This window comes from Maylandia zebra, linkage group LG3, assembly GCF_041146795.1.
Source record: "Maylandia zebra isolate NMK-2024a linkage group LG3, Mzebra_GT3a, whole genome shotgun sequence".
Lineage (NCBI taxonomy): Eukaryota > Metazoa > Chordata > Actinopteri > Cichliformes > Cichlidae > Maylandia > Maylandia zebra.
The window spans coordinates 16902157-16912952 of record NC_135169.1 but is presented as its reverse complement, the minus strand read 5'-3'; the positions used below and the strand labels follow the sequence as shown (position 1 = coordinate 16912952).

The 10796-nt window shown below is 36.2% G+C and overlaps 1 long non-coding RNA gene across 1 annotated transcript; it reads right to left on the bottom strand.

Annotated features, from left to right (window-relative positions):
* Positions 1-4855: 4855 nt before the first annotated feature.
* Positions 4856-8342, bottom strand: LOC112431260 (uncharacterized). Its single transcript, XR_013097236.1, has 5 exons — positions 7992-8342; positions 7633-7702; positions 7070-7147; positions 6795-6920; positions 4856-6616 (listed from the first exon to the last, which is right to left on the bottom strand). It is a non-coding gene; the product is annotated as an uncharacterized LOC112431260 (long non-coding RNA).
* Between the last annotated feature and the right edge of the window lie 2454 nt (positions 8343-10796).

Sequence of the window (10796 nt, the reverse complement as noted above, 5' to 3'; positions counted from 1 at the left end):
CATTTATTTATTCTTTCTCACTACCAATCACTGATTTTCTACCTCCTGCAGCTGCGACTTGATCACCTCATAATTGTTTTCTAATTTTGACCTCCTTTCTGTCATTCTGCTCAGTATATCCTTTATATGTTGCAGCTGTTTCCACATGTTCAGTTGTAGATTCTCCAGTTCTTCCTTTCTCTTCTCCAGTTTACGCTGAACACTTAATAGACTTTGTTTTTCCTCCAAGTATCTTTGTGTTTTGTCCGTCTCTTTTTCTTTCTCACTCTTTGCTATTTCATTTTCTACCAGACAAAGTTTCTCCTTGTTTTCTACCAGCTCTTTATTAGTCTCCTCTAACTGTTTGAATTCTTCCTTTTGCTGGTGATGTCCTCTCTTCAGTTCCACAATTTGAGTGATAAACTCTGACAATACAGTCAGCTCTTCTTGTGTTCTCTCTGCTTGTTTCTGAAGCAGGGTCTTCTTTTCTTTTACTTTTCTTTCTTTTTCACAAACAACAGGACATTGTAGAAAAAATTTTTTTGCAATTAATTAAAGTTAAATATATAATTTAAATTACTCATTACAATACAACGACCCACTCCACCTTGCATTTCTTTTGGCCTGTTTTTGTTGCATGTCTCGCTTGATTTGGATGGGTGGAGTGGTTCAGTCACAATTAGTGAGAAAAAAACATCCTCGCTCAATCACTGTGTGGTGCTTTTCTCAGAAACAACCCTTTGGATTTTGGTTGCCTTTGGTTTCTTCCTGCACTAAACAACATTGCAAACACCATTCTTCCACTCATGCACTCATCCACAACACTGGCAAGCCATGGTTTGTGTAAGGTTTCTTTTTTCTTCCTTTTATTTAAAATAAATTGTTTTTTCTTTTTAAATATAAATTTTGCATTTGAAAAATGCATCTCTGGGTTTTTGTCATAGCCAAACAGCCTGGTTTGGACCAAAATGTTGTTTGAATTATAATTTCCTTAATATGGATAAGCACACGAATACACAGAATCCTCTCTTAACATTTCAGCCAAGGGCGTAGATTTGGTTTTGGCATTGGTGGGGACGGATGATTCAACCACCAAACCCTGCCCGGTTTCTTTTTTTTTTTCCTTTATGTCTTTGCTTCTTGATAAAAAAAGGAGAAATATACCTGCCTGCATATGCTATTCTACATGCTTTTAAACCATTTAAAATCACAATTCATAGTTTTATATGTGAATTATATAATGTTAAATTACTATTAAACAAATAACCGACTAAACTAAACTAACAGCACCCTACAAACATTACTGATCAGTAATGTTTGTAGGGTGCAGTTAGTTTCCAAAACACGTTATTCATGGTTACATACAATTTTAGACTGATGTGGGCCAAAGCCTAGCATAGCCTGTAACGTTATTGTGACGGACACATTATATGAGTGAACTTGACTTTAAGTGACTTACAGGTTTCTTTGAAAAATATTTTTTTATATCCAGGTTCTTCCTTTTTGCTGTCATCCTCCTCTCCTCCTTGCAGCGCAGGCTTTACACTGCTAAAAATAAACAGAGCTCCCTGAAAGGCACAGCCAATCACATTGGCCATATTTGCCACATGAGGTAGGACTCCAGTAGAGAACGTAATTTAACTCTTTCTGCTCCGCTAGGTCAATGAGACGTGGACAGATTGTGTTTTTCTTTACTTGAAGAGATCAAATTATTGATGGGGACAATTCAATAATTGCTGGATATTGTTGGGGACTTGTCCCTTCCGTCCCTGCCAAATCTACGCCCTTGATTTCAGCACTATTTTTTGAAAATCAAATTAATTATCTAATGGCAGCAGAGAAATTAAAATCTTATTTCACACTTACTGGTTGTTGACTTTTTGCAGATCCACCACTTAAAGGCAATACACACAAGGCCACAACTTAAGCCACAAACCATCCAGCGCTGATAGTAATGTAAACACTTCATCCTTCAAATTTAAAAAAAAAAACATAATTAAATGAATGAAATGCATGAAACAAAATTAAGGATGTTTTTGTATGTGACATTTGTCAATGCTTTGCCTGCATGCCATCATCATAGATTTAGTATGAAAAATAAAGATGCAGTTGAACTATTAACTAAAATAACCAGACTAAATGTAAAAAAGTCAAACTGCATGTTAAAGTTTCTATACCTCAATAACTCAATGCCAATATCTGTCGACAGGAATAGGGTCAAAGCATGGTGGAACCAAAGAGCATTGAAATCGTGCAAAGATCAATCAATCCCATTAGAGTATCCTGCAGTGCTGGAAACATAAAGGTGACTTAAAAGTGACTAGTTCATGACATCAATGAAAAGTAAGGACAACAGCACAAACCATCTTGTTACAATGCATCATCCCATTTGTGATACTGTGGTATGTACTTTGACTGATAGAATGCTCCAGACTAAGCAAAAAATAATAATCTATCAAATAAACAAAGTGTTAATACAGTCTGTTAGTTCAATCGTTATTTTAAAGGTCAGTTACTATGGTACTAATTACTGATGTTTAAATAAGAAGAAGTGCATACCAGTTGTTTTTCTGAGTGACTTTGCACCACCATTCAACACCGTACAGCGCAAGACTTTGACTGTAGAATGACGTGCACTTTGATCCAGTCTCTTCTTCTTCGGTGCAAGCTTTTAAGTTGGATTTATTTAATAATCACACAGTGTGCTTTTAAACACTGCTACAGAGAATATGCAAGTGTTTATAACTATCATAAAATCACAGCCTTTTTAATGTTTAACTTTAATATATAACTAAATAAAAGGTCACTGATTACACCCAATGGTTGGCTGACAAGTGAAAGCAAAATCTCAGTACACTGTACATTGACTCTGCATAAATCAGATAATGGAAAACCTGATAACATGTCAGTCTTTCCACTGGTATTGTTCTTCTTGGAAGCACATTACTGGTAATCACACGATTTCAAAGTCAATGAATAATAAAGACATTTATTGTTCACATATTTATCCAAGTCTATGTATTTTTTTTCCTGAACACATCCTTCAATTTATTTTATACAGCACCAAATCACAACAACAGTTGCCTCAAGGTGCTTTATACTGTAAGGTAGATCCTACAATAATACATACAGAGGAAAACCCAACAATTATATGACCCCCTATGAGCAAGCACTTTGGTGACAGTGGGAAGGAAAATCTTTGCAAAACATATAAAGAAAAGAAGTAAAGAGAATTTTATTGGCGTAAAATCACAGAAAATATTTATTGACTAGAAGACTAGTAGTAAAATGTAATCACAACGCAAAACATATGGCAGCACATAAATGGAAAAAATCACATTTGCATTTATATCAACAAAATTTTCCAAACCATAAAACACAGAAATCGATGTGTTTTGTCCTGTTTTTATTTCACTTGTTACATGATTTGACTAATAACATATTTTTTTAAGATATTTGGTAAGTATTAAGGTTATGTTACAAAGTATTGAGTTGTATTTTTGTTATTGACCAAATACTTATTTTCCACCCTGATTTACGAATAAATTCTTTACAAATGTGAATTCATGGATTTTTTTTTCACATTCTGTCTCTCACAGTTGAAGTGTACCTCTGGTGCAAATTACTGACCTCTGTCATCATTTTAAGTGGGGGAACTTGCACAATCGGTGGCTGACTAAATACTTTTTTGCCCCACTGTATATACATATATATATAAAACAATTCCCCTCTTGCCCCTATCCTTCAAGCTCAGGTCCTCTCTGGGAGCTTGAGGGTCCTGCGCAGTAACTTAACTGTTACTAGGACTGCACTCTTCTGGACAGAGATCTCTGATGTTGTTCCTGGGGTCTGCTGGAGTCACTTGCCTAGCTTAGGAGTCACCAGACCTAGTGCTCCGATTACCACTGGGACCACTGTTCCTTCTTCCTGATGTTGCTGTCATTCGGAACCGCTACATCGATCACTACGGCCGTCTTCTTCTGTTTGTCTACCACCACTATGTCCAGTTGGTTAGCCACCACCATTTTGTCCGTCTGTATCAGGAGGTATGTCCCAATTCATAGGCTGCATCCTTTGGAGGCCGCGTTTGAAGGCTGATTACATCACCTAGTTCAAAGGCTGCTCTAAATGCAGCTGACAAATGCGTCGTTATTTCCCCATATTTGAAAGATTGGTTGGGTGTATTCTTCGTGGCCCAACCTATCCCAGAATTCATAGCGCAACCCCGCCAATTCCAGTTTTCAACAATGGCGACAGCTACTTAGTTTTAATATTACTCTTTCTGGGTCATAAAATAAACCTTTAAGATATTTTAAGGCGAGACTGTAGCTGTGTAATATCTACTCGATTTATCAAAACATCACATATTTGCAAAACTGCTCTGTTTTCAGAGACATTTGTTACCCACCAGCTCGATAGCTGACCTGAAAGTCGAGGCTCACTAGAGCCAGTGAAAACCTCCCGGCACATCGTTTTCAGACCCCTTCAGTCTTTCACTACTCAAGTTAAACATGATAAATAAGTCACAGGGTGTGAGGGGTCCTTGATGATGACACTGGCTTTCCGCTGAGGTCGGAACAGTATAAATGTCTTGTCCTTTATAGTACAGCAGTTAAACCAGGGTTCAACCAGAGTTTAATGTTTAACTGTCATCAAGGTTCAAGGTTCAAGGTTCTTTATTTGTCACATGCATAGTTATACAAGTATAACACACAGTGAAATGTAGCCTGACACGCTCCTCGACATGTGTAAAAATTTGGGGGGGGGGGGGGTGTAGAGGAAGAACATTATATATATATATATATATATATATATATATATATATATATATATATATATATATATGTATAGTATATACACTGGGTGAATGTGCAGTAGTAGCAGCAAGCAGGTGAATTCTGTAATTACAACACATATATAACTAAATAAAGGGTCACTGATTAAAGAAGCAATACTGCTGCACACTGACTCTGAATAAAACAGATAATGGAAAATCTGACGACATGTCAGACTTTGTCTGATGTTGCTCCTATTGGGAGGACATTACTGGTAATCACACAATTTCAAAGTAAATAAGAAAGACATTTATTCTTCACATATTTATCCAAGTCTATTTATTCAGTTTCTCTTAAACTCTATAATAACACGCAGATAAAGAATTAAGAACAGATTTTTCATTTTAAAAAAATATTTTTTTTTCAATGACTAACAGACTATCCTTAAAAGGTAATCAAAACACAAAATGTATAATAATTCATTGAATTACCAAATCTCCTTTTTACTTATAGCAGCAAAATTATCGAAATTATCCTCCAATCTCATGACAAATACCTCTAATTAATATTTATGTTGTTGAATTTCAGTTTTATTAACCTTGTTGGTTTTCTTTTGTATACCACATATAAATTACCTAGATGAGCATGATGTTGAACATGTATTGTTACTCTCAGTGGCATATTTAAACTTAAATCACTTTTTTGGTGCCTTTTGTTAAAATCAAAATACAGGAAGTTTACAACAAGGTATACGCCACTAGTTACACTCAAGAAGACGAAGGCCTAACAATTTCTCAAGTCAAAAAATTAGGTCATTACAGTCACCTGATTTAAAAACAAATAGAAGGTGACTTTTCAGTTAATGAAGATGAAAACTGGAGGCAGAGAGACACACCGGCAAGCAGCAACTGAAAGCAGCTGCAACAAAGGCCCTGCAGAGCTTCTCAAAGGAGAAAAACACAGCTTGCTGATGTCCATGGTTTCTGGATTTCAAACAGCCATTAACAACAGAAAGTCTTCCAGCTGTTAGAAGCAATCCTTATGTTTAAAGCTGTGTTACTTTGTCCAGTGACTTTTGAGCCCCTGAAAATGGGGCACTGTGTAAGCTGTGTATAACCACTGAACATAAGTTAATGTTAATACAAAATTCTTTGTTAAATGTTTTGAATTAATGATGCAAACTCTGCTTTTCAATTACATATTGGTTGCTTGGGTAAAATCTGCTATCGTGGTGTAAACAGTTTAAAAGAAAAGAAATTGTATTCTATAAAACAAAATTTTCTATCCAAATTATGAACCTAAGTTTAGTTGCAAGGGACAATTAATAAAAAGTGAAGTAGCAGTAGGTTATTGTCACTATTGTGTGTGAAGATGAGCCGTATCACTTTGACTTTCTGCGTCCTCCAGCTGCGAGTTAATCGCCTCCAAAGCGCGTTCTACTTTTGTCTTCCTTTCTGTCATCATGCTCATTATATCCTCTGTTTGTTGCAGCTGTTTCCTCATGTTCAGTTGTAGATTCTCCAGTTCTTCCTTTCTCTTCTCCAGTTTACGCTGAACACTTAATAGACTTTGTTTTTCCTCCAAGTATCTTTGTGTTTTGTCCGTCTCTTTTTCTTTTTCACTCTTTGCTATTTCATTTTCTACCAGACAAAGTTTCTCCTTGTTTTCTGCCAGCTCTTTATTTGTCTCCTCTAACTGTTTGAATTCTTCCTTTTGCTGGTGATGTCCCCTCTTCAGTTCCTTCATTAGAGTGTTCAGCGCTGATAATACATCCAGTTCTTCATGTGTCTTCTCAGCTTGTCTCTGCAGCAGGGCCGTCTTTAGTTGACCATCATTCTTTTTTGCTGAGAAAATGAATTGCACTACAGAGGGCACAAAGGAAAGGGATTAATAGAACAAATATTAAATTAAAACTGAAAGAAAAAGTATTTGAATTATGATGTATTTGATGTCAATCTGCCAGTAATCCTGAACATCCAAGTCTTTTAATGGTAGTCTGTAAATGGCAGCAGAAGACTGGACATTATATTTCATACTTACTAATTGTTGATTTCTTGCATTTCCAGAAGATAAAAGCACCTCCAACAAACACAAAGCCAAAAGCTAAGCCACCAGCTGTGCCAATAATGATACAATAAACGCAAGAACATGGGGAACAGGCCAAAGCTGAAATGAAATGATCAAACAATTAATTATATATATTATTTTGCAATTAATTTAGCATATACAAGATAGCATTAAAAGACTACACAGATCAAGACTACAATACTTATATATATCTTTATGCTAAGTCCAGGACAAAGCAGAATATGTACCATTCTCTGTGTGCTTGCTGCTTGTATCAGTTTGATCCTCTGTGTCACTTTTGGAAGTCACGGTCCTAATCAATGACCCTGGGGGAAATATCAAATTATGCAGCAAGGTTTTTTAAAACAAGATTTCAGTGACCGCGCAAATAATTTGAAATATGGTCATAAAACTTTACATAGTTTACTTTTAGGACATTTTCATATCTTACCTTTTTTTTATTAGTAGTGAGTGGAGATGGCATGATAATATAAACCCAACAGATTTAAAACATTACCATGTGAGTTTTTTTTAACCATTACTTTTAGAAATAATGCTTATACTAGAGGATGTCCTGAAATAGACACAATTTGAAGAGCTGAGGCCAATCCCATAATCTCGAGTAGAAATGTTAGCATATTTTTATACACCATATATATTATGCAGCATTGTCATCAAAGAAATCACGTTAGCAAGTGCTTACGATTTTTGTAGGGCTTAGCATATGATAAACTACCAATGCTGTAGTACTAGTAATGTCCTTAGCCCTTGATGAAAATGTTTACAAGTTTATTTGTTAAATATACATTACCTGAATATAACAGGATGCAAAGAAAAATCCAGCAAAAGATATAGGTCCTCATCCTTGGCTTCTGTAAAAACTAAAAGAAAAATGTAATTGATGTAATTTAACATAGATCAGCAAAATCTTACATAAGAATAATAAAGACACAGCGATAAGTTCAGCAGATAAGCTTTTCCTTTTTGTAAAGGAATATTTAACATGAATTTGTTTGAGAATTCAGGAAATGTGTAAGAACAAACAACGTGTACAGCCATGAGAAAGTAATACAAATATTTAAACAGATAAATAAATAAATTGTAAATTTAAGTATTACTGTGATTGTGAATTATTATAAAAAAGAATTTTATTAAATGGTACGTACATACCTTGGAGTGTGGCAGCATGTCAGCTCATCTCAGAAAGATAGGAAGTAAGTTGCCTGGTCAAAGTCCATTTATAAAATCTTGCTATCTCTCTTAATTGCTATTACCCTAGAGTAATGATTTTATACAGATATATATTTAACCCATGACTTTTACCTCAAGGTCAAATTGAAGAACTGTTGTCAGCTAATTACAACACACACAAAAAACACAAAAAAGACACAAAAAACTGAGAGTCTAAAAAATGTAGGAGTTTCGAAGGATGTCTGTTGTTCAGTCCCATCAAAATGCTGATAGTATTTTGCTACGATAGTAATTAATCCCAGACTGCTATAAACCAGCTATGTTGCAGCAACAACAAACTGGCTCCTTTCATTTTAACTGTGTGTTTACCAGGATTGACCTTTAGACATAATAACAGCAGGTAAATGAATACACCAGAGATAACTTCTTCTAAGAAAACTTTAGATATGTTCTTTGATAGCTTATCATGAGAATAATAAAAAAAGTGTCCATAAAATGAACAGATGGCAGTACAGAAGGAAAAGTAAATACGAAAGAAAAAAGGAAAAGAAAACTGCTGTGAAGGTTTTTTGGGGGATCACATATTTTTTCACAAGATTTTCTCTGAATAATTTCTGTTAATTTTTTTTCTGTTAATTTTGTATTTACCAACCACATTGCAGCAGCAGCACAGTGCAGCAGCTTCAGCAATGAAGGTGCTGAACATTGTCCAAACTCAATGTCCCCAGTCTCTTTCATAATGCGGTCAAAGCTCTGCAGGAGGTGGGAGTTAAAGATCTCGTGGACTGAGGCCTCTGCCAGGTGTTCCTTCACTGTACATGTAGGTGCACCAGGTTTGTCCACCATCCTCCATGACCACCTGATCCAATTCAACACCAGGTGGTGAATAGTTGACAGCGCAGCACCTCTCTTCACTTGAGTGTCCAGAACATACAGCTGCAGATCTGATGATATGATTACAAAATCCTGGTGCCATGCACTTATGGACAACGTTAGGTTCGAAAATAATTTTGTTATGGCCAAACTGTGGTTTGCACAAAAGTCCAGTAACAGAATACCACTCAGGTTCAGATCTGGGACACTGTAGGACGTTAGAATCCCCAAGTGGAGCACCTTCAAGCACCATGCCCAGTGAATCCAATAAGGCCGGGTACTCTGAACCCTTGTTTTGCACATAAGCGGTCAACACCTGTTCCCCAACCCGAAGGCACAGGGAACAAACCCTTTCCCAGGGCCAATTTCCCATGGGAGACCCTACCAGGAGACAAAAACCCCTCAACAAACTCTCCACGAAGATAAAGTGGTGATTCACATAGGGGATTCTGGAGGTGAAAGTTCAGCTTTTTTTGTACACAATTTTTTTTTTCTGTTTTTACATTCTATAATATATCCCGAATTCACTTTTTCTTTCCATTCTTTCTGTTACTTTAATAAGTGAATTTTCCCAGTGTGAGGTTAACTAAAGTCAATGTTTATGTCTGATTAATGACTCAATACATAAAATGAAAAAAGCAGAAATTGTAGTATTCATAAGTAAATGGGTTTTAATTGAAGTCTTTTACATACTGCTCTAGGTGGTCTGAAACTACATGGATTATGTGTCATGGTCCTGGGTCATTTGACCCAGCGTTTTGTGTTTATTATTATGATCTTGTGTTCTAGTGTATTCTCTCTATGTGTTTGGGTTTAGGCTTTTTAGTTCTAGGGTTTTGATTCCCTGCTTCCTCTGTTTTGTGTCTGCCCATGTGTTCCCTCCCTGTTGCCATGTCTGATGTCTTGTCTTAAGCTCGTGTCTGTTTTACTTTGATAGTCCCTGTCCTGTGTGTAGTGTGTCTGGTTTTGCTTCCCAAGGTCTTGTCAGCTCTGATTTCTCTTGTTTCCTTTCTGTCTCCCATTCCCTGATTGCTCCTGTGTGTATATAAGTCGTGCGTTTTCTTCTGCCTTTTCCTGGTACATCTGTTTTGCCTCCCTGTGTTTCCTCTGCGGTTCTTCCTGTGTTCATCTTTGAGTCTTCCAGTGTTTTTCCCTGCATGTCATCCTTTGAGTTTAGGTTTCAGTTTCATTCATTCGATTTTCCCAGTTTAGGTTATTGCTTAGTTCCTGTCCTCACCACCTCCGTGTCAGTCTGTTATTTCACATCGTTTCAATAAAAGCTCACTCATCGCATCAAAGCCAGTTCCTGCATTTTGCGTTCTCTATCATAACCCCACACATCTGCCACCATAGCTGTAACATTATGCTGTTCAGTGATGATTAAGCTAAGTCATGATCTATCACTTTTTTGTTTTTCTTTCTAATGTAAACAAAACAGAACTTCCCCATAAAAGTAAACTATGTGGAGAGGAAAAAAAGTCACTGTTGCTTCTACACTGAACAGGAAAAAGGAAGTACTACACCTTCACATCTATCATATTGTGCTTTTACTCAGTGATATGTGAGACATGTGAGGGGTAACATGGAGGTCACAGGGCTCGGTATGAGACTGAGTGAGTACTGATTCTTCTTTCCATCTCTATTCAACTTCAAAATCAAATCTTCAAGATAAGATGTTTGTGTATTAGACAGTATTAAAACTTTACTACCTAAATACTTTTGTTAGAGTCAGATTTTCTTTAACCAGTCAGTTAGTATTGGTGATAGAAACTCCTTTAACTTTTATTAACTTGCATTTAAAGGAGTTTATTTCAGTCAATAAGGACATTGGTGTGTATGATTACAGTTATCAAAACATGAATCCTACTTTTAGTCAGTGTTTACAATATGTATTTATTCAAAAAGGGGGAA